This window comes from Trachymyrmex septentrionalis, unplaced genomic scaffold (genome assembly GCF_001594115.1).
Source record: "Trachymyrmex septentrionalis isolate Tsep2-gDNA-1 unplaced genomic scaffold, Tsep1.0 scaffold153, whole genome shotgun sequence".
In the NCBI taxonomy this organism is placed as follows: domain Eukaryota; kingdom Metazoa; phylum Arthropoda; class Insecta; order Hymenoptera; family Formicidae; genus Trachymyrmex; species Trachymyrmex septentrionalis.
This window is the reverse complement of record NW_017304684.1, coordinates 391,128-401,244: the sequence shown is the minus strand read 5'-3', so window position 1 is coordinate 401,244 and position 10,117 is coordinate 391,128. Positions and strand designations below refer to the sequence as shown.

The 10,117-nt window shown below is 35.0% G+C and overlaps 1 pseudogene; it reads right to left on the bottom strand.

Annotated features, from left to right (window-relative positions):
* Positions 1–5,088: 5,088 nt before the first annotated feature.
* LOC108745869 lies at positions 5,089–8,717 on the bottom strand (annotated as a pseudogene).
* Between the last annotated feature and the right edge of the window lie 1,400 nt (positions 8,718–10,117).

Here is a 10,117-nt window from a genome sequence, read left to right as displayed (position 1 = left end):
ATATATAAAATAAATATAAATATAAATAATATAGATATAAAAAAATAAATAATATAAATAATATATACTGCAACCGCACTAACGAGCGTGGCGCAACTTCGTCGCGCGTTCACAGATTTCCTTATGCAATCGGATTACGAGTGACGTTAAACGAAACGCGACAGAAAGGCGTCTTCACGCGGCCACTCTTAAGAGCAACACAAAATCGCGAAACAATAGTTGGGCGCCAGGCACGAGTGAGCGTGTCACTCTTCCTCGAAATTACGTGATATTTCTGTATGCAATATTCTAACGGGCTGTGAACGTCGACGGGCTTTCAACCGGTAACTCAGCCTCGGAAATGGCAGAAGGGGCGGTTCGTGGTCGAGGATAGAGGATCGTTTGGAGGAGCGAATAGTAACGACAATAAAGCACACAAGAATTAATAATAACAAAAATAACAAGTGTATTGAACAAGTCTTCGACTTTCATTTACATCTGCCGACAAAATTGTGACGATAAGATCTAACCAACCGCGATAGCTGTTCGCACCGGCTTTACAATGCTTTACGCGGTGCGTACCACTTTCGTTAGAATTCCGTGGCACGAGCTCAAGCCACGCAACAAGGATACTTTCGCGAATTATGCGGACAATAATTCCGCTTCACCCGGCGATAGAATTTGATAAGAACTGTAACGTAAACACGGCGTGACCTCGTGCGTGCTCGCGGGACCTCGCCACGCTCAGAAGGTCAGAGAAGAACTGAAGAGGCGTAAAAACTTGACGCTACGCAATCTCAATGCGGCAGAATAGTCGCTACTAGTAATTACTACCATCAATTATCGCAATTATCATGACACAAAGCGCCGATACTCTCAAACATGCAGATCGTACGCTGCAAGATTCCGACGACAAGACACGCGGCAATACGGTCGTACGGAACGTCGACACGGCATGACACGAAAACATGACACGCGACACGCTTACATTAAATGACGAGGCTGTGGCCTTGGCGGACGCAATAAACTTCCCCGACAGCGAATGACCGTTCTGGGAGGCGACCCGTTTGCTCGTAATCCACGGAAATCTACGGCACGGCAATGCCATGTGCTCTCACTACATTATGCCCGAAAACAATATTTCGTTCGGATCACGCCTCCCGGACTCGGAAACTGACGACTTTACAAAATGACCACGTTCGTCTCACCGTGACCTCCTGCAGTGATCCTCGTCCGGATTGTCTCATGGATCGCTCGCTCAGCTGTCGTCCTGAGTCCTTCCCGCATGCTCTCTCTCGACGGGCCACAGCACAAGTGCCGGGCGCTGATCCTCCCGGGGGCACGCAGGGCTCGTTATTCCCACGAGAGGGCCTTATCTTATTTGCGCGTTTATCTCCGTTAATCGCGGGAACTGCGTCATGCCCGTATCGCATGTCCTGGCGCGCGGAACAAATTCCGAGCCACAGAATCTTCTCGGGCCGCCTCGGGGCCCCGAGGCGCCTTCTCAGGGCTCTCGCCGTCCTTGGGGCGTAGAGTGGCCATCCCCACCTACCATTTCTCTCCTCGTTCCGCCTTGTGCCTGGAAGATAATGCGATAAAAGGTGTCTTACGACAATAAAAAGGGCGAAATAATGAATGATATCACCTGCGTGCTACCCGGGGAACAAGGTGTCGTGTGCCCCGACAACTCCGTCAGCAGCGGTCGTTACTCGACTTCCAATCTTGGCCGTCTTCCTTCTTCTCTCTTCATGGTCCGGTGAGGCGGCGTCAGTCTGCCAAGATCGTAGGAGTCGCCAGTTTCTATAACTCTCGGTACGGAAAAGCACAAAAAAAGAAACGAAAACGGTAAGACACGCAAATAACACACGTCGCGAAGAAGCGCAGATGCGTTCGCCCCATAAAATGTGGAAGGACTCAAGACGCCAGACTGCACTATTCGGTCGGGTCGTGCGACCCTTGCGACGGACGGAAAACGTCACGTCACAATACATATAATAAACAAATAATATAAATAAAATAAATAGTAAATAGTACCAGGTGTACAAGTATGAAATGCGGATTAAAAAAAAATACGTTAAATTCGGAAGAATGATAAAAAGAGCTTTATTCAAAGTATGCTCCATTGCTAGTTACACATTTTTCCCATCTTTCAGACAATTTGTGGATACCACGCCAGTAAAAATCTTCCCCCTTTGCCGCGAACCATTCATCGAGCCATTTTTTCACATCTTCGTACGAACCAAAGCGCTGCTCAGCAAGTGCGTGACCCATCGATGCAAACAAGTGATAATCGGAAGGAGCCAAGTTTGGTGAGTAAGTCGCATGGGGTAGAACTTCTCAGCTGAGTGCTTCCAACGTGTCGCGAACCGGTTTTGCCGTATGTGATGGAGCATTGTCATGAAGAAAAATGACTTTGTGTTGTCTCTTTTGGTATTCTGGTCTTTTTTCAAGCAGCGAACGGTTCAAATCGATCAATTGTTGTTGGTAGCGTCCAGCATTAACCGTTTCACCAGGTTTTAACAGCTCATAATAGACCACACCCTTCTGGTCCCACCAAACACAGAGCATCGTCTTTCTGCTAAAGCGATTCGGTCTTGCGGTCGATGTGGATGGTGCGCCTGGGTCTACCCATGATTTTTTGCGCTTGGGATTCTCAAAATAAATCCACTTTTCATCCCCACTAACGATACGATGCAAAAACGACTTCCTTTTGTATCGTGCAAGCAAAATTTCGCATGTGTTTTTGCGCCTCTCCATCTGCCTGCCGTCCAACTCATGCGGTACCCATCTTCCGGTCTTCTGAATCTTTCCCATCTCTCGTAGGCGATTGGAAACAGCTTGTTGACTAACGCTCAATTGCTCTGCGAGTTGTTTTTGTGTTTGTGAATCATTTTCGTCGAACAATACTTGCAATTCCACATCTTCGTATCTTTTTGGCGGTTTTCCGTATTCCTTGTCTGCAACATCGAAGTCACCACTTTTAAAACGCCGAAATCATCGTTCACACGTATCTTGCGATGGAGCATGTTCACCATAAGCTTCTCGAAGTAATCGGTATGATTCAGCAGCAGTTTTCTTCAAATGAAAACAAAAAATTAATGCTGTCCGCGAATGCTCTTTGTTTGGTATAAATTTCGACATATCGAACACAGCAATACAACAGTATGCAAACACTTTTTCAATTTATCACTCGTGCGCGTCTGACACTTGTTGATGGCACTTCAAAATGGCATAACAATCAAATCTTTATACCACACACTACATTGATGCGCCATCTGTTTTCTCAAATCCGCATTTCATACTTGTACATCTGGTATATGTATACACTTATTATTTAATTATCTATTTTATATGAGTGGTGTATATGTGTGTGTATATCATATCTATTTATCACATACATATTTACATTCCAGATCTAGAGTTTTTTAATATGTATCTTGCAAAGATTGCAACAAACAGTAATATTCATAACAGAACAAAAAAAAGGTAGTTATTTACGTCCAATTAAAAAAGATATCCCTGGTGGAAAAATTTCGCTGAAATTATTTCACATTTTGGAACACTTTTTGGCAAAATTTCAGTTTAATTTCAGCAATTTTTAGCTGAAAAATTCATTTTTAGTAAAATTTAAATAAAATTTCAGTTTTGCAATTTCAGAAAAATTTCAGCAAAAATTTCAATAAAATTTCAACAAAATTTTAATAAAATATCAGAGTAATTTCAGTTTAGTTCAAGATTTTTCAGTTAGCTGAAAAATTCACTTTTAGTGAAATTTCAGCAATTTTGTTAAAATGTTCCAAAACATGGAATAATTTCAACGAAATTTTTTCACCAGAGATTTTATAATATTGTAATAATAACATATGTAAATTATATGAAATGTTTCTTATAATATATGTAGAAACTTCTAAAATCTTTGTATACGAAACAAAATACAAAGTTGCTCTTACAAAAATATTTTGAAAAAAAAGATATGTTTCGTTACCCAAAAATGAAAAAGAAATCATTATGGACTGAGATAGTGAATGATTTTAAATTAAAAACCTACAATGTTATTGAAGACATATTGAATCGAAAAATATGAAATTTAAAACAATCGTACAGAAATTTGAAAAATAATAACAAGAAAACGGACGTAGAATGATAAGTTGGGAGTGGTATGAGATTATAAAAGATATATTTAAAGAGGAATAGAACAATAAATATAAATATGACACTTTCTTCTATGGAATATTCCGGCAAAGGAATGAATGCTAAACACATAATCAATTCTCCTATTCCGTCGACCTCAACGTGTGAAATAGTACAAATTACCAATTCAATATGTTCAGATATGGAAATAACGGAGAAAGATGAGCCATTACTTGTTAGATATATCTATAAAAATTCATATATATTCCTTAAAAAATAAATAATAAATAAATAAATAAATAAATTATAAATAAATATATTCTTTAAATAATTTTATTTTATTATATTTTTATTTTATTTACTCAATGAAATATACTAATATACGAATATACTAATCAGATTGTGATGTTTTTTTCTTTTATAGTACATTTTTTGAAACTATAATAAGTAAACCTTTGTTAAAAGATATTAAAAAGCAAAGACATTAAAAAGCTACAAGATCTAAAGCATTACTATATATCATATACGAAAGAAAGAGTTTGAGTTCAATGAAAAGAAATTAGATACACTAGAAGATATAAAGCAGACATTGGAGAATTTTTCTACATTCAAAAAGAAGGAAATAAAATATTTAAAAATATGCTTCTATCTTTAATGAGAAAAACTAATTCACATTAAAAGAAGATCTTTCAGCCAATAAATAAAATATGAATTCTTGTAATATAAATCTAAACTTTAATTTCTGTTGTGATTGAAAAAGTATCAATGGTTTTATTTTAATATTATAGATACAGCAAGTATTAATAATTTTGATATGTTTAAAATTAATGCGTTCGATATAATACATAATACTCTAATATAATATATAATATTCTAATAATATGATACTTTCATATGTTTAACTTTAGTACAGTTAAAATATTTGTATTTAAAATAATATATATGTAATGCAAAATACTCATAAACTCATTTAAATAATTATAATTCTTTAACAATAAGCCTACGCTTTTCGACAACATCATGATTTTCTTCATCCATTACAATATTATTTTGCTGTTCTTCCACATTTGCATCAATTTCATAATTTTCATCTTCCGGAAACACTCTGTCACCAATGATTATAAAATTGTGTAATACACAAGCTGCGGCAATCATTTTATTAGCCAACTCAAAATCGGAAATATTTAAATATTTCAATCTCCTGCTTTTAGTAGACCAAAAGTTGTTTCAATGATAGATCGTATTGAACTTAGTTTTATGTTGTATAAAGTCTAAGAACAAATTAAATGTCCATTATCTTTAAACGGCGTCATTAAATTACGCATCAAAGGCTATGCTGTATCCCCAATTAAATGTTGATTATCTTGAATTAAGAGCACTTTTGCATTTGTTACATGTTGATATAATGGACTGTATCTAAAAACTCTAGCATCATGCATACATACTGGCATACCAATACAACAATCTATAAATAACTCTTTCTGATCAAACTCCTAAAACTTTTTTGTGATACTTACTACGCATAATATTTAATTAAATGTGCATTTAATTAAAATATTTATTATATAGAACATTAGAAAGAATTATTATGTAGGATATCATTTCACATGTACAAAAACTATAAGTCTATTGAAATAAGAGAATTGTTTTAAGTAACAATTTTTAGATCCTGTAATATAATAGAATGAAATCCTTTTCTATTATAATAGTCATCAGCATTTCCTGCAGGCTGTTTATACGAAATATGACAACCGTCTATCGCGCCAATTACGTTTGATCAAGTTTGAAATATCTAAAACTATAGATAAAAGTAAAAGTATTTTTTAATTGAAAAAAAAACGTGCATAATTAAATAACATACATTACTAGATAATTGACACTGTGTTGCATTTGGACATTTAATATATTGAGGCATTAACGTTACCAAAGCGTTTACAACATCTTTAAATATTTTATGTGCAGTACTTTTTCCTAAATCAAACTATCACCTGCTAGAAAACTTTCGGGTTTGGCTAACATCCAAATTGTAAACATCAATTTTTTAATAACATTTACATTTGCATTTTCTTGTTCCTTAATAAAAGGTGCAACTTCATTAAGTAAGTTCTACAGTCAAAAATAAAAAGTAATCGTTTTAATAAAATATATGCCGATTTAAATTGTGTAGAAATATAAATGTATAAATATAATTAAAGAAATATACAGGTTGTCCCATTTTAAAGGATCCATTCAAATATATCTTATGAAAATAAGAGATACAACTTCCAATGGCCTTGATCTTGACAAATTTTATCCAGGTCATGGTCTTGAACAACATTCAAGAGGTTTTAGCCATCGATCAGACACTTTGAATAATGCTAATGCCGGCGGTACTGTAACTTTCAAGCCTTATAACTCGAAAAGTACTTAATAAAAATGAACTTAATTATAGTGTTTTGGAAAACTCTCAAGATTAGTTACAAGAATATCTAACGAAAAATGGGAGGTTCTATTTAAAAAATTCAAAGTGACCTTACCCTGATCTTGACAACACCACCCAAGGTCAAACCAATGGTACTATTTTATGTCCCCCTCAGAAAACTTTTTTTTTCTGAAACATTTTTCAATTTAACGTAGTATTTCTGAGATATTTGAAAGGAACAAAAACTCAGCTCAAATGCTCCAAGAATTGTTTGCAACATTAAATATTACTCCGATGGCTGTTTCCAAACGTCTACATGCAATGGGAAAAATTCAAAAGGAAGGAAAATGGGTACCACACAAATTAACCGAAAATGCCATTGCGAATCGCTTAAACATCTTTATTTCTTTGCTCGCCAGACAGAAAAAAAAGTTTTTTGTGGCGCATTTTTTGTGACTGGCGATAAAAAGTGGATCTATTTTAATAATCTCAAACGCAAAAAGTCATCGGTGGATCCTGGCCAACCATCAACATCAAAGCGAAATATCTATGGCTACAAAACAATGCTCTGCATTTGGTGGGATATGCAAGGCGTCGTTTACTATGAGCTATTCAAACTGAACGAAAGTATCACGGGGGATTGGTATCAATTACAATTGAACCATCTGAATAAAGCATTGTTCGAAAAAAGGCCAGCAGTAGCCAGCAATCGATGCAAAGTTACGCTTTTGCACGACAATACTTGACCACACGTTGCAAAAGCCATCAAGGAAACACTTATGCAGCTCGAGTGGGAAGTTCTCCCGCACCCAACGTATTCATCAGACTTAGCTCCTTCAGACTATTACTTGTTCCGTTCGATGCAGCACGGCTTGATGGATACACATTTCAGAGATTACGAGGATGTGCAAAAATAGATCGATGAATGGATTGCTTCAAAAGACCAATCGTTCTATCGTTGCGGAATCCACTTATTGCCACAAAAATGGGAAAAATGTAGAGCTAGCGAGGGCAAATATTTTTTTGATTGATGTATTTTTTGCTTTTGAAATCGAGATAAATGAATTTTTTAACCAAAAAAACCATAAAAACTAAATTTAGTACATATACACATATATCCATATACACATGTGTGTGTGCATGTTTGTTCGAGACAAAATTTTTAATAATATGCACATATATACATAATTATACACATATATATAACATATATAAATATATATATAATATATATAATAATATATATAACAATACATATACATAATTATACTACATATAATATATACCTCAAACGTCAGCCGTGACATTCTAAAATGTTTAATAAATAATACATCAGTATATTGTGGAATCGTAAATTCAAAGTAATTTGAATTTCTTTCTCTCCAATTTCGTCTTCTAATTCTTAAATTATTAGCAATGCATAGTTTAATTCTTATATGATAACATTCAGAATATTATTTATTATATCTAGATCATCATCCATCATAAATAGCATTATTAGATTTTCTATTATAATAATATTAACAAAAGTAAGGACTCGATATAATAATTACTATTGTTTCAATATTTAGCACTGATTTTTTGCTGAATGACAATTTTTAATATGTTAGAAAAAAAGGATAATTACTTAACAACGCATTTAAAAATCATAAACTGTCAATCGTTCAATGGAAAATCTTGCAACAGTTGCAAAGCTGCTTTTTTTGCTGAACGCAGCCATTATCACATAAAACATATGCGAATCATCAGAGACATCATACTTTCTAATACTTCACATACCCTATCACATACACAATCTCATCATGCTCGCAAAGCTCCATATATTGATCGATTAGTAATATACCATATTAATTAATATACTTTATTAATCCCTTCGCCTACAATATCGTATGAGACTTGTGATAAGGAAATCGGGCCAAATATGAGTATCATGGGTTAGAGCCGTGATATGTCGTTCAGGCCAAACGTAAACATTGATTATGGCATGCGCTATCGGAACTTAAATCAGAGCAAGGGGTTAATTAATTAATTAATGTATTAAGAATAAAATACTTACATTTGTCCGAACAACAGATTCAGTGCCGATGTTCATATTTATAATAAAGCCGTCAGGTACCTCGATGGTAGAAGCCCATTGCAATATCCTCAGCCATTTAAGTAAGACCTCAGTCTTTTGTGCTAATAAGCGCATGCGGGCATTCATCATATTTACGCAATCAATAAAATTATGGAATGTTAACCGTTTTATTTCTTGACACGCGCACAGATCGAATGACAGACTGATCGGTTGACTAATAGACTGATTGACCGCAAGGGCTGTGCGAGATTTTATAATAAAGATGTTCGTGGAACATGATACCATTCCAAAAAAAAGAACAATGCTTCAAAATTTATATCTCAGCCGAAAAGCATCACGCGATCGAATGATTCCACGAATAAACTTCAGCATTTATCAGTTACAATAAGATCATCAGTTATAATTAGATCGTCATGATCAATATATCAGCGGCAAAAAATACAACGCCTCAAATAAAAGCGTATACCTCAGCCAAAAAGTATACGAGAAAATGTCGCACTCGAAAGATTTCACCTTAGCATTTTTGTCGCTTGCAGCGCTTCGCATTGAAGCGCAATTAAACGTATATCTATTGAGCTATCGGGCTAATATTTAACAGCTTTCAAATAACTATTGGACTGATATTTAACAACTATAAACAGCTATCAGACTGATATTTAATAGCTATAAGCAGCTTTCAAACAGCTGTCAGACGTTATCGGTCCATTTTTAACTTTATATATTTATTTGAATATTTATTATACTGCTATATATTTATTTGAATATTTACTGGTTAGGGTAGTGGAAATAAAAACATATTAGTGTGAGATAACATACATTTTATTTAAAAAATCTTACAATTCTTCCTGGTGTCGCGATCACCAGTTAAATATTTTAAATACATTTTGCAAAGCACAATGTTCAATTCTTTGTATGTTTTCCACATCGTATAGTATTACAATCATCTAGATTACTAAAAGATTCAACATCTTCGTAATGCGCATCCAGAGTTTCGACGATGACATTATCGGTGTTGAATAATTCAACTAGCTATTTCCATTCTTCCATGTCTCTTGATATATAGAGTGCTTCATCCTCTTCTATTACGGCCTCCGTAATTGGACGCCCCGCCATGCCGTCTAGGGGACCACTCCGTCGTTCCATCGCAATCCATGATGATAAGAATTCAACCAGGAAGTGCAAGATTTGTCGGATTTCGTAAAAAAATGTCTTGGTATAGGACATGAAAAAATGTAGTGTGTGAGAATGGTTCCTCTTTTCAGCACCGCTACTTCTTTGACGAAAAATCTGTTTTCGATGATAAATCCTTGCAGATCCACATTGATATGACCATGACGAGTAATTCTTCAAGACTGTGCTTCATCCCGATTTTTTTCTCTCCTTTAAAGTTCTAAATACAGGGTGGTCCAAAAGTCCGTTAACATGTCATACGATGATAAAAAAGAAACTAGTTATATGTAAGAAAAAATGTTTATTTATTCTGAAAGTACACAATTTGGGATTTTATTTCTTAAAAATAACATCGTCCA